Below are 15,623 nucleotides of genomic sequence, written 5' to 3'. Positions count from 1 at the left end.
AATATGTGATTACATAACCTATCTCTGGCAATACAGTTCTAGTCATTTATCTGAATCGTACTTCTTGGTGAGATGAACCGTGTTGATTTATCTACACTGCATCTCCCTCCATTTTCTTTAATTTTCTTGGCTATTCCTGCCCTTCTTCTGACAACGCTCTGCCAGTACAGCATCCTTCCTCTATCTGCTCTGCGACTTGGTCGGGTCTCTCTCTTTCTTTCATCCCCTTGGTTTAACGCATATTTATCCTTGACCTACATCCCCTTTCTCATCATTCCCCCAGTTTCTGCTCTCTTTGATTTTTCCTTCTTTATCTTTATTCCTTCCATTGTCCACATGATGGCAGTCTTGTCCGGATATGTCTTTATATGTCATCCAAATCGATGTATTTAGGTTATTTCGCTCTATTTACTCACTAATATCTCAGCACATTTTCTTGTTATCCCTTCTTTTGTTGTTGAGCAGGACCTCTGACTTTGGCCAGGGATCCGCTGTCTCCCCACGTAGCTCGGGTTTGCCGTGCTGTGCCTCTGCCCAGGCTGGTAGGGGTTCGAGCCTAGGTTTGCCTCCTGTTGTACTCTCCCTCACTTTTTGCCCACATTGTTTGTTTTTGCATTGCCTTACATTGTGTGTTCATTTTTGTGTCTTGTGCTGAGCCTGTTGTTTAGGCCTGGGCATATTTCGCTGAGTTTTGCTACGCGGAACTCTGTGAAGTTCCAAAAACTCAGCAAAGTTCCGTGAGTGGCGGAGTGCAGTGCGAACTGCTGTGTGTACTGGTATTTCTGCCGCTCCGGTAGAAATTCTACCTGAGCAGCAGCTCGCGCTCGCGAACTTACCGTTCGTGATCGCGTACTTACAGTTCGCGATCGCGAGAGGGGAGAAAACTCTGCTGCACATCGCGGAGCAGAGTTTTCTGCATTTCGTGAGCTCTGCGGAGTGCAGAAAACTCTGCAGATTCCGCAAACGGAGCAAAGTTCTCCGCCCAGGCCTACTGTTGTTTCTATCCCACTGTGCCCTATTATCCATTTGTTGCTGTTCTGCCCATTTTTCCCACTCCCCCACTCACCACTGCTGCCCCAGCAGCCCCTCCCATCCACCGCTTCCTGCTCCCGCCTCCCAGTAGCACCTCCCTCCCACCTTTCAGATAAAATGCCAGCCGCTGTGCGGCCTTGCCACTGGTGCGCAGAAGGCATGCCAAAGGCAGGCCCATCTGTGACCGTGCACGACCCGACTTGCACCAGGAACCCTGGACCTCCGCATCACCAATGCCACAACCCAGTAACACTCCTCGCACTCAACCTAGGCCGCAACAACAACTGCAAGCCAGCATCACCAGCCGACACCCACGGACCCTTCAGCTGTCACCACTGCCGACACACTTTCAGTACCGCCAGGAACGCACTTTCAGCACAATCCGCCCACAAGAACACACCCGAAGTCTTTGCAATGCATCCTCCTCAACGTCTGCTCACTCCACAAACATGCCACCGAAATCTGGAACCTCCTGAACAGCACCACCCCGGACACAGCATTCTTCACTGAAACCTCAACCAATGCAACCTTGGGACCGGATATCACCATCGCCATTCCCCATGGTTACAAGATCTCCAGGAAGGACCACCCCACCCACCCATGAGGAGGAATTGCCATTGTCCACAAATCTACCCTCCGCCTGAGCACACTCTCTGACGAGGCCACAGACCTGGTGAAACACCTCTACTTCAAGATACTGACCACCCCTACCACCACCCTCAGGGAAACCCTCATCTACTGACCCCCTGGACCCCACAGACCTTTCGTCGACTCATCACAAACATCATCTCCCCACATGCCATCGCATCCACCAACAACACCATGCTGGGAGACCTAAACTTCCACCTCAACAACCAACGAGACCCCAACCCTGCATCTCTCCTGGACAACCTCCACAACCTTGGACTTTGCCAGATCGTGACCATACCCATGCAATCAGCGGGACACACCCTCGATTCCCTCTTCACAACAGGAAACTCCATCACTTTCAGCCACACCACCGAACTCCCATGGACAGACCATCGTTGCATCCACTTTACCTTCAGAACACCCATCATCCACAGACATCAGCTCCGACTCCCATGAAGAAACTGGACAACCAGCTCACCTCCTCGCTCAGCAACTCCAACCCGACCACCGCAGAAAACGACACCCCCAACACCGCCGCCCGAACTCTAAACAGATGGATCACCGACAGCAGCAACACCATAGCACCCCTCAAGAAACACAACACACACACCAAGAAGGCCAGATGGTTCACCCCCGAACTCCGCAACTCAAGGTGCACCTGTTGCCACCTTGAGAAGACCTGGAGGAACTTCAAATCTACAGAAGCCCACAACAACTTCAAAGCTGACACCACCACCGACAACCAGCTCCTTAGGAACATGAGGAAAGCTTCAATTGAAGACAGAATCTGTACACACGCACACAACAACAAGGAACTCTTCAACATCATCAAGGAGTTCGCCCAACCCACCAGCGAGTCGACTGACATTCCCCCCTCACAAGACCTCTGCAACAAACTCAACAGATTCTTCAACCGCATAATCAAGAACATCTACGACAACTTTAACAAAGTCACCCAACACACGGAACCCCCACCAGCCACCCCTGACACCTTGAAACCGACGATTGACAGCTGGACAGCCCTCACCACCGAAGATACACTGAAGACAATGAAGTCAATCCACTCCGGGGTTCCCACGGAACCCTGGCCCCACCACATCTTCAACAGTCCTCCCTCAGCCCAACGCTCTTCAACATCTACATGGCTCCTCTCGCCACCATCGTCAGAACCCATGGACTCAACATTGTTTCGTATGCAGACGACACCCAACTCATCCTATCCAATGAAGCCAATGCAGCCAAACACAACTTCCAAGAAGGCATGGAAGCTGTCACAAAGTTGATGAGCAGCAGCTGCCTTCAACTCAACACCGACAAGACTGAAGTACTCATCATGGGCCCACACCCCGATGCCTGGAATGACACCTGGTGGCACCCTGCCCTCGGCAGCCCACCCACCCCCACGGACCACGCATGTAACCTGGGAATCATCCTAGACGCCGAGCTCAAATGGACCGCCAGAGTAAACTCTGTCACATCCTCCTGCTTCCACATTCTCCGCCTCCTACAGAAGACCTTCAAATAGATCCCCATTGAGCACAGAAAAACCATCACCCACGCCCTCGTCACCAGCAGACTCGACTACAGCAAAGCACTCTACGCTGGAATAAACAAAAACCTCACCCATAAGCTACAAAACATCCAGAACGCCGCCACAAGACTGGTCCTCAACCTACCACGACACTGCCACATCTCCAAATACCTGCGTAGACTCCACTGGCTCCCCATCGAGGACAGAATCACCTTCAAGATCCTCACCCACGCACACAAAGCCCTCCACAACACAGGACCAGCATACCTCAACAGCCGAATCAACTTCCACGCACCCCAAAGAACTCTACAATCAGCCCAGCTCTCCTACACCATAGTTCCCCGTGACAGAAAGACCAGAGCAGGAGGCCGCTCCTTTTCCTTCCTCGCAGCCAGAGCATGGAACGCCCTTCCGCTCCACCTCAGGCAGACAACATCAATCCCAATCTTCACGAGAAACCTTAAAAGCTGGCTCTTCGACAGACCTTGATGAACTGGATGCTGCACCTCCCCTCCCCCCAGAGTCTTGAGACCCTTACGGGTGAGCAGTTACGCTTAATAAACCCATGATTGATTGGTTATTCATTTGCTGGTTTTCTTTTTGTCATCTTTAGTTTTTTTCAGTTGTTAGGAGACTAATACTCTTCTGAGATCTCTTAGGGCCATTCCGCTTTATTCTCTCCCAATATGGCGACCGCTAGTTACCACCCGTTCCGACATAGCTTGTTGCTAGTCGCCCTGGACTCTTTCATATTCTTCAAGAGTTGTCCCCAGGTGTTTTATATTCTCCAAATTATTAACAACACTTGTTTGATGTATGAAATATTCATATTATGAACGTATTGTTTACTTATTTACCTGGACAAGATTTTGTTGACCTTTGTTACTATGCCAAGAGACATACAGTTGCAATTTCATTCTTTACGAAGATGCAAGGGTACACTGATATGACCAAAGCTTTCCTGGTCCAATGACACTAAAGGGCTAGCAGTGATTAGAGGGATGTAGGCAGTACACCAGGCGCCCCATAGACACATTGAAGCTAGTAACTATCATTGCCAGCCTTGACATGGTGTGCAGGTCTACAGATGAGGTGCGCCTCTTCAGGACAGCCTTCCCCCTGGTGTTCTATGGGGCCTTAAGGGTCAGGGAGCTGGTGGCAAAGAACAAAAAGAACAAGAGTGGAGGGCTGCAGCTGGTTGATATGCAATGGCCAAATGGCTCTTTGGCAGTTACCGTTATTCGATCAAAGACCAACAAAATGGGTAAGGGGGCCCCAGAGAATGAGTGCTGTCCACTGGCAAACCTGGGAGCTTTTATGGCTCACTGAGTACTAGGGACAGTACACCCCCTTCTTGTGCATGAGGATGGGACTCCACTCACAAGGTTTCAATTTACTAGGGTTCTCAGTATGGCCATGGTACTAGCAGGGCTACATCCCGCAAATTATGTTGGCATTCATTTCGGATTGGCGTAGCCACCACAGCAGCAACCATGGGGCTGGTGGGGCAAGCAGTTTAAAGGATTGGCAGGTGTAAGTCTGACTGCTACAAGTGCTATGTGAAGTTAAACATGTTGTGAATGTTTTAGCACTAAACATGTCCCCCCTTCCTTCCTTTATACTCCTGTCAACGCAGGTGGAGGACATGATAAAGTGATTCAGCAGCTGGGTATCTCGTTGTCTCCTGTTGACGCAGAAGCAAGAAGTGTTATAGACATGCTGGTGTTGGACCACTCCTATGCGAGGCATGTAAAGGTCTTTTATTTGGCAGGTGACACAGGCAACGGAAGACAGACATCATCTGACTTTCCATCGCAACTGGGGCTACGCTTGGCCCTTTGGAGAACAGCAATGGACAAAATGCTGCCCTGTTGGCTTAAGCTCCCTAGGATAATCGTGCATTTAAGATCCAATAACTTGACCGAGCTAGGGAGGAAAGACTTGTTTGAACTGATTATCACTGAAATGTGATGGCTCTCAAAGAAATTTTGTGAGACCATAATCGTGTGGTCCAACATTGTTCCAAGAGGAATTGGAGATCTTTAAGTAGTACAGAACCCTCAACCAGTTAGTAAAACATTTGAACCAGAAGGTTGGTAAGTTTCTTAGGACAGTCTGTTTATCTTCCATACCTCATGGGTGCATCAAAGATAAGTGTTTTTTCTTAGAGGATGGAGTGCACCTGTCAAAGGAAGGAAATGAGATTGTTCTTGATAATTTGCCGGACTGGCTAGGCCAACATGCACGTTGCAGGGGTGGCCAGATAGTAGGTTAACTATGCTGGCCTGTGACAGGTGAGGTCATGATTGGCGGGGACACTTCGAGTTCCTTTACGGCATCCTTTATACCAAATGAACATCAGCATCATTGGACTTTCCAAGGGGTACTGGCAGCAAGTAGAAAGGAGGTTGCAGTGGCGCTGGGGATTTGGGCCGTCGCTGACAAGCAGTGCTTACCTAACAACCACCTGCGCATGCGCATCTGGAGTGAGCTATGACAGGCGCTCGGGGATGAGGAACTTGTGTGTAGGAGGTGCTCGCCGAAGGCATCCTAGCCCCAGCACAAGAGCTCCCAGTACAGGAGAGGGAAGGTGGGATCCTCCCATAAGAAGGGACTCATCACCACGATGAGGGAGGTTTTAACAGGAGGCTTGATCTCACGCTGAACAGTTATGATTTTTGTTGGTTGCGCAGGAAAAAACTAGTTAAGGTTAGGTAACTTCCATGTACTAGGGTCTATGTTAAGGCTAGGTCTCACTTGTAAACAACACGTAAATAAGGTGGGTACTGTACAAATAATTTGATGTCTAAAATGTTTTTGTGTGCAAATATAAATACCGCCGGTGCCTTATGACCCCTAACTTAAAAAGAGTTAGGTCTACATTTTGTGTGTTGCACTAATCGGATTTTTGATGTTTTGGTGTCAATTCTCTACATTGTTTTGGGATTTTCTTGTGTTGTGTTTTGACATTATTACTGTTTGAGTGCTGCATAAATATTTAATACATTGCCGTTAAGCTAAACCTGGCTGCCCTGTGCCATAGCTAGCAGGGGGCTGAGCACAGGTTTATTTAGTAACTTTGTTTATTTACCCCGACAAGGATTGTGATTATTATTTGAGGTGGGTTCTCAAGTAATACTCCAATTTCTTACTCTTTGGGTATACTTTAGGATAGATAAAAGCATTTTGTAATTGCAAACGCTGTGTTTTGCAGAACATGTGGTTCGCACCAGTAAAATCATAATTGTATTTACTAAAGTGTTTTCATGATTTAGAAAAGCTTTTCCGAATTGTAAAAGTATTTTAACGCTCATTCCAGGTATTTACTAATGCCTTGATAGCCATGGCCCCCTCCTAATTTGAATATTTAAATGAGATGTGTAATAGGTTTGCAGCTGTAGTCTCAAAATCCAAACATTTTACCCACTCTTCAAAGGAGATAGTAACATAGGCTGTCGCTTTTTGAGCAGCTTCTCCTTTGAGAATAGTGTTGGGTGGTGTCAGGAGGGAGAAGGCAACAGATCAGGACCGGTGCCTGTTCCTCCAGATAGGTTTCTAAATGGTATTTTGGGAGTTATTTGAAAACCAACAAAAGTTGCTTTAAGCAAAATGGTTTAATTTAAAAATTATGTTCCTCATTTAGGAATACAAATATAGGCATGGTGACCCGCTGTCACATGCAGATTATCATGTCTGTGTTTCTAGCTAATCATATGGAGTCACAAATGGAGAGCTACGTAATTAATACTCATTAGCCAGGTTGTCCTGCTGTCCTCTACAACTGGAGATTTTGTGACGTGACATATTAGCACATGAAACTCGTTGTGGAATGAATGAGAGACAGGTCACAAATAGTCAATGTGCAATTTGCAATCACTATATGCATCTTGCTTCTTTGTGCATCCATGCATTTCTGAAGAAACCTTGATTTCACCCATAGCAAAAGAGGGTGTGTCAAAAATGTTACTTGCTTGCAGAATGGCAACAAGATGGTCAAAGATTGTGTGGAATGTGTGGTAAGTGACACATGCTACCAATGGTACTTCCCTCACATTTCATGTTCTTCTCTGCTCTGAGAAATTGTGGTTCTGGACATTGTAGGACTGGGTTCTGTGCGTTGGATCATGGGGGAAGTGTGTGTGTGTGTGTGTGTGTGTGTTTATCTACTCCAAGTTAAGTGAGCTCTTCGCAGGTGACTCTGAACTACTGACATTCTGTGAGACAAAGGGAAAAATGGGGGTGTTATGAGTTATACAAAGCAAGACATCTTTCTAATTTCCCAAGACCAACAGGATGATGGGCCATTTTAATCATATGCTCATGGAAAGTATCAGTTTGGCGGTGGTAGCTGGATTAAACTAGGTCAAGGTGTTGAAGAATATGTGAACTGGCTCTATGAAGTTAGTGGTGAAGGTCAGGGTTCCTTTTGAGTTCCGTTTTTCAAGTCTTGGTAACTGGGAATTCAGTCCCTGGAGTCCAGCCGGGTCACAGTCTCAAGAGTACAAAATCCAGTTAGTCGTTTAGTCTTTCAGATGTAATAGTTGGCCAGTAGCCACAATGCCACCCCTAAGGATAATTGAACTTTATGACCCTTTATCTGGAAACTCTACCCTATCTGGGGGAAATGTTCTGGTGACAAGAGCACCCACTGAATCCTAGGCATACACTGTATCCAGTAGCTGGACCACTTCCTAGTGGGACTCTCTATCACCTCAGACATCACCATGTAATTATTAAACCGATTTCACGAATCAGAAAAATCTTACCATTTGAAAGGGGTTTAGCAGACTCATTCAAAATTACAATTTGAAAGGAGGATCACTGACAAAATATTGATGTAAAAAATATGGATGACAAAAATATCGATGAAAAAATATAGAATGCAAAAATATTGACTCCCTATACTTAAACAGGTAAGTACTTAAACAGGTAAGTACAAAAATATTGACTCAAAAATATCGAAGTAAAAAATATAGAAGTACAAAATATCGACTTAAAAATATATATAACATAAAATAAAATCAATTAAATATATTAAATATTATTATTATTTTTAACAAGATAAATTAAATGTAATATACATTTTAATGAAATATAACAAATAAACGTAATTAAAAAAATATAAACACACAAACATAATAAGTTATACACATACATATATTTACTTAAAAATAATGTATTAACTATAATCTTTATTTAATTTTTAACTTTTAAATTATATAAAATTAAATATATACATATATCAATAATTTAAAATTAAAAAATAACCATTTTATAATTAATTCAAACATTTAACTATTTAAAAAAAATTAAAACGTACATTTCACAATTCAATAAATACAACAGTAGGGAAATTGTTAGACAGCATGGAGAAAAAACTACTATTCCCACTCCAGTAAGTGCAACAGTAGAGAAAGTATTGGATAGAGGAGGGGTAAAAAATACTATTCCCACTCAAGTTAGTACAACAGTAGGGAAAGTGCTGGATAGGAAGTGGTAAACATTATTATTCCCACTCCAGTGAGTGCAACAGTTAGGAAAGTATTGGATAGCGGAGGGGTAAAAATTACTTTTCCCACTCCAGTAAGTTCAACAATAGGAAAAATATTGGATAGCGGAGGGGTAAAAATTACTATTCCCACTCCAGTGAGTGCAACAGTAGGGAAAGTGTTGGATAGCGGAGGGGTAAAAATTACTATTCCCACTCCAGAAAGGGTAACAGTAGGGAAAGTGTTGGATAGCGGAAGGGTAACAATTACTATTGCCACTCCAGTGAGGGCAACAGTAGAGAAAGTGCTGGATGGCGGAGGGGTAAAAATTACTATTCCCACTCCAGTGAGTGCAACAGTAGGGAAAGTGAAGAATAGCAGAGGGGTAAAAATTACTATTCCCACTCCAATAAGTGCAATAGTAGGGAAAGTGCTGGATAGCGGAGGGGTAAAAAATACTATTCCCACTCCAGTGAGTGCAATAGTAGGGAAAGTGCTGCATATCAAAGGGGTCAAAATTACTATTCCCCCTCCAATAAGTGCAACAGTAGGGAAAGTGCTGGATGGCAGAGGGGTAAAACGTACTATACCCACTCCAATGAGTGCAACAGTAGGGAAAGTGCTGGATGTCGGAGAGGAAAAAAATACTATTCTTCCTCCAGTGAGTTCAACAATCAGGAAAGTGTTGAAATACAAATTATTCTATAAATGTACTATCATTAAATTACTTCCCACCCCATTCTCCTATAAGCCCACAACACGCTACGCTACTAAAAACGCTAAATTCAAATAAAAAAAATAACAACTGCTAAAAATAATCAATACATTTAAAATAATTAAATTACTTCCCAACCTATTCCCTTATAAACCCACAACCCGCTAGGGAACTAAAAACGCAAAATTCAAATAAAACAAAATGTAATCACTACTAAAATTTTAACACATATAATAAAAATACAAACAATTCTTATACAAAAAATACATGCATCACACCCAAATAAAATATATACTCAAATACATAACATTAATAAAATTCAAAATGTTTAACATCTATATTTTTGCAAACGATATAAAACACTTCGATATTTTTAACATCAATATTACTTACCCAAAGTCGATATTCTTGACCACAATATTTTGTCTGTCGATATTCTTGACCTGCGATATTTGTGCAAGTCGATATTTTTGACTCAATATTCTGTCTCTGCACCTTGAAAGGAGAATGATAGAAGTGGTCCATCTGAATTCGATTTGCAATGAGCTGTATCATTGGTTTATAACTGCAATTGCAGTCACAAACTACTGACATGTTACCTACTCTTTAAAGGAGGAAGTATTAGATTTGCAGAGGATAGCACCGTCCCTTTTGAGCATCTTCTCCTTGGAGAATCATGTCGGGTGGCATTAGGAAAAGCAGGCAACTATGTGGAGGGCCAGTGCCTATTCCCAATTTGCTCCTAAACTGGATTTTTTGTGTTTTTTAAGCAATAACAGTCAGTAGGGTCTGCCACCAGATGGGGTGGCAACAAAACAAAAAAAAGCTCTTACCTGGGTATGGCCAGCCCCTGCCTCTCCTCCGCCCTCTTCATCTTGTTCATGTCTTGAGTCCATGCAGCAGGAAGCACCCAGGCTCCCTTCAGCCAATCACAACACTGCTGTCACCATGACAGCAGCATCAGCATTGGTCTGAGCGCAGTGATTCGTGCTCAGACGGGGACTGGGAGCTTGCGCATGTTCCCCACCAGGCTGTGCACTGTGCACTGTGCCACTGGTAGCAGTTCTTTTAACCAACATGGTCCATGTTAAAACACAATATTCCCATTTGGGAATTGTTAACAATTGGGTTCCTGGCTGACTGGGGTATAATCCCTGGTCAAACATTAACCACCATCCTAGTCAGGGTAAGGAACAAGCACACCCTAAATTAACCTGTGCTCATCCTCTGGTAGCTTGACACAGAGCAGTCAGGCTTAACTTTAGAGGCAATGTGTAAAGTATTTGTGCAACACTTCAAAAGGTAAAACAGTGAAAAACAACACACAAAAAGATTTCACACTAGGTTAGAAATATAAGGAATATTTTTATAAATAAAACAGGACTAAATCCACCAAAATCGAATAAGTAAAACGGGAGTTTTGAATTTTTGAACAATAAACTGTAAAATAGTAATTGAAAGCATGAAGGGCCAACCGGGAATATCTGGTCGCGTTGAAACAGGTCAAATCTAAAAGTTCAGGCCAACTGTGATGGAGCACAGGTCGGATACAGTCCCTAATTAATCCAGCTGAAGTTTTACCTTCCCAAGTTCTGTGCCAAGAGTCCTGTTCACAAGGGGGAAGTTCATCGGGAGCAAGGAGAGCATTGCTAGTGATGGTCAGCAGCACGCAAAGAGCAGGCCATGCATCACAGATGGAAGGGCTGGAGCCTCGTCCTTCTTCCTGGCAGAGTATCCACAGGTCCAGAGGTGTGCTGAGGTGGTGGTGTCAGATGTCCAGTACTTATACCCAGTTGTGCCTTTGAAGTAGGGGACACTTCAAAGACGTGCCTTTAAAGTGCACAGAGTCCCTGCTCTTCCTGCCCTGGCTCCAGACTCATTACAGGGGGTCATGCAGCCCTTTGTGTGTCAATAGGACAGAGCCTATTCAGGTGTGAGGCTGTGCCCAGCTCCCTCTCCCATCCTGCCATGATGGCCCATCAGGTCACACCTAAGTTCCATTGTGTGTGGCTCTCTAGGAGGAATACACAAAGCCCAACTCTCAAAGCCCAACTGTAAACTACCCCAGATAAGTGATCAGAGACAGGCTGCAGGCACCAAATTGCTAAAGTAAGAAAATGTCAACTTTCTACAAGTGTTATTTTCAGAATTGAAATTCAAGATCTGACTTCACCATAAATTTTCATTTTAAATTGTTACTCCAGAAACACCAAACTTGAATCACTTATATTGTCCAATTTGGAAATTACTCTTTTAAATGTAGGAAGGTAATCCAAATGTTATTCTATGGTAGATTTAGGTCTTGCTGTGGTGAAAAACGAATTTTAGAGTTTTTCACTACCGGTCAATCAATCAATCAGGGGAGGTATAAGCGTGGTACTCACCCATGAGGGTCTCAAGGTGCTGAGGGGCGGGGGGTGAGCCGCTCCCTATCAGTCAAAGAGCCAGGTATTGAGCATCTTCCTGAATATGTTCAGGGAGGGGGCACATCTGATATTGAACGTGAGCTCATTCCAGGTCTTGGTTGTGATGTAGGAGAAGGTTCTTCCACCTGTTCTGGCTCTGTGGATGCGTGGGGTTTCAGCAAGGGTGAGGTCGGCGGATCGGAGGTTTCTCTTGGGTACGTGGAAGGAGATTCTCTCATTGAGGTACTGGGGTCTGGTGTTGTGGGGGCATTTATAGGCATGGGTGTGTCTCTTGAAAGTGACACTCTTCTTAGCGGGGAGCCAGTGGAGGTTCCATAGGTGTTGGGAGGTGTGTTCGTGATGAGGGATGCCGAGGACGAGTCTGGCTGCGGTGTTCTGTATGGTCTGGAACTTGCAGTGCAGAGACTTCTTGATCCCGGCGTTGAGGGTGTTTCCGTAGTCCAGTCTGCTGGTTATGAGTGCGTGGGTGATGGCCTTCCCTTATTTGGGGGGATCCACTTGAAGGTTATTCATAGGATTCGGAGGGTGTTGAAACAGCTGGAGGCGACGGCGTTGACCTGTTGTGTCATGCAGAGGGAGGAGACGAGTATGATGCCGAGGTTTTTGGTATGGTTCGTGGGTGTGGGGGGACTGCCGAGGGCCGTGATCACAAGGTGTTGTCCCATGCCAAGGGGGAGGGTCCGAGGACTTCTGTCTTCCCTGAGTTGAGCTTCATGCAGTTTCTGCTCATCCAAGATTCAACGTCCTTAATTCCTTCCTGGAAGTTGAGTCTGGTGGTGATTGAGTCCTTGTGAGGGAAAGAATGAGCTGGGTGCTGTTTGACGATGGCGGCGAGGGGGGCCATGTAGATGTTGAAGAGCGTGGGGCTGAGCGATGATCCTTGGGGCACTCCGCAGTTGATTTCCGTGGGTTTGGAGAGGAAAGGTGTTAGTCTGATTCTTTGGGTTCTGCCGGTGAGGAATGAGCAGATCCAGTTGAGGGCAGTTCCTTATATGGCAACATCGTGGAGTCTGGCGGTGAGTGTGCGTTGGGGGACGGTGTCGAACGCTGCAGAAAGGTCGAGTAGGATCAGGGCCGCGGTGTGTCCTTCAGGAGGGTGCGGATGTCGTCTGTGGTGGCGAGTAGAGCGGTTGCAGTGCTGTGGTTGCTGCGGAATCCGGATTGGGAGTGGTCGAGGATGGAGTTTTCTTCAATTAATTTGGTTAGTTGTGCATTGATGGTCTTTTCGGTGACTTTGGCCATGAAGGGGAGGAGGGAGATGGGTCGGTAGTTCTTGAGGTCGGTGAGGTCGGTAAAATGTAAAAGTACATGTCCAACTTTATAAATACACTGCACCTTGCCCTTGGGCTGTCCAGGGCCTACCTTAAGGGTGAATTGTATATAATAACAAGCAATTGCAATGCAAAAGGTCTTGCATTAGTTAAATTTAGAACTGTTGGCTTTGCAAATGAGAATGGTTTTATTTTTTTGTCTAAAAATATCCTTTCAGTAGCCTAGCTAAAAAAGTCAATAAATATTTATTTTTAAGTTAATGCTTCCACTGTTCTATTTTTCTATTTAATTACTTTTGTAGCATCGCGGCAAGCCACACTTAGCTTAAGATGTTGAAAAGTAAAGAGCAGCATGCCGCGATTGCTACCAACGTAAATAAATGCAGAAGAAATGCATCGTCTGCCTGCCTTTGTTTTTCTATTTATTGACTTTTGTAGCGATGAAGCTTCTACCACTTCAAAGGAGGCACCTGGTATAAATAATAGACCTTGGACTCCAACTCTCTTGTATACTTTTGTACCTGTGGTGACTCTTCCAGGAGAAGGACTGTTATGCTGCTGAAAGGATTGCTGTACTGCTGCCCTGCTCGACTTCTGCCTTGTTGGACTGCTGCCATGTCACCCTCCTGTCTGAGTCAGAGGGATTGGACCTGCACCTGAATCCAGGATTCACAGTTTGACTCCAAGGGCTAGTCTGCTTTTTTCCTGTTCAGAGTCACAGAGACATAACATGCTCCCAACCACCTGAACCAGCACCCAAATCTAGCTGGAACCAGCCCCAACCCCCAAGAGGTGATTCTCATGTCCTGTATTCTTGGTGTGGCTGTGGCCTTAGAGCGACTTAAATGAAGTTTTGGGCTCTCCCTGACCATGAACAGCCACTTTGGCACAAAAACCTTGTTGTTAGCCCATCCCACCAATGCAAAGTTCTCTCAAAGTTTGACCCCTTGCGGGTAGCACCATGCAAAGCTCCAGGCCTTCTGCTTGCAACAACTGTCTTCGACGATAGGCCTGCTCTCCGCACTACATTGATGATTGCCTATGACACTTCTCTGCTTCTTTCAGCCCCTTCCATCCTGAATGTGAATCTTTGCACTGGACTGAAAAGATAACATTTTAGCTGGACTACCCTGGTCCCAGTATCTGACCCACGCTCCATCATGGTTGGCCTGAACATGTCACTTTCTCCCAGTCTTGCATGACCATATAGCCGTGTGAGGTGCTTTGGGCTCCTTGGTGCAATTTACACTTAAATCTTTCAAACTGCATATCTATGGGTTCTGCTGACTGGATTTTTTTTCATTTTGGTCTTGATTTATTTATTAAACTGTCCTCTATGTTTCTATATTGGTGTGGGATTTTTCTTGTGTTGTGCTTTCACTTTATTACTGTTTGAAGTGCTGCATAAATACTTTACATATAGCCTCCAAGTTAAGTTGTATACTCTGTGCCAAGCTACTGGAGGGTTTAGCACAGGTTAATTTGCGGTTTTGCATGATCCTCACCCTGACAAGGATTGTGGTTGCTGCTTGAGTAGGATTTCATCCCCTCAACCAGTAACCCAATTTCTCACAGCATCCCTAGGAGTAATTGAACTTTAGCGCTCTGCATCTAGATAACTATCCTTTATGGGGGAAATGTTCTGTTGACAAGACCACCCACACAATTATGGGCATGGACTGCATCCATTAGGTGGACAATTTCCTAGTGGGACTCTCTAGCACCTCTGATATCACCATGAGTGGTGCTATTATTACAGAAGCATTGCCTGCCCAGTTATTACTCCACATGACAGCATTTTAAAATATGTTATATAAATCACAAAAGGCTGCTAAAATAAGTATTGTCAAAGGCAACAGTTTTGGCTCCATTGACCTAACATATTTAAACAAAAGAATTTACAAATGGTGTTTGCATGCATTAGGACATCAAGTCAGACCTATTGGCTTTGTCACTCACTGCTAGTGAAATTATTTGAATAATAACAATTAATTTAGTGCTCTTATGACACTGCATCTTTAGCGGAAGCTAGGAAAACTTGCATGTTCTATACTGATTCTAATGCCATCCACCAATTCTTCACCTATTTCATTTCTGCTGATAAACAACAATACATTTTTTTTCAAAGAAAGCAATTGTACTCTATTTATCCTGTAGTATTTGATTATTTTATGAATGTGCCAGTAGATTCTATAAAGTGAGTGTTGAGTGATTCTCACTTTATTTGTACATCTTATCACTGAAGAAATACTGAAGGAGAGCATAAGCTTCAATTCATTTTAAGGCTTTATTTGAACCAATTGTGTTAATGAACTAAATTAACAGAATTATTTTGCAGATATATTCTTTCTCAAGACAACATGGCTGAAAAGGTATGAAGCGCAATTAGACACTGCCCTTTTATGCTTGTCACTTAAAATCTATCAGGCCATGGGCAGATTAAGCTGAGGTGAAAATAAAGTTACACCAGCGTAAATCACATCATTTTGTGAATTTTGTGTTACGTTTGTTACATGAAATTCCCTAAAA

The sequence above is a fragment of the Triturus cristatus genome, chromosome 8 (assembly GCF_964204655.1).
Source record: "Triturus cristatus chromosome 8, aTriCri1.1, whole genome shotgun sequence".
In the NCBI taxonomy this organism is placed as follows: Eukaryota; Metazoa; Chordata; class Amphibia; order Caudata; family Salamandridae; genus Triturus; species Triturus cristatus.
This window is presented reverse-complemented; position numbering follows the sequence as displayed.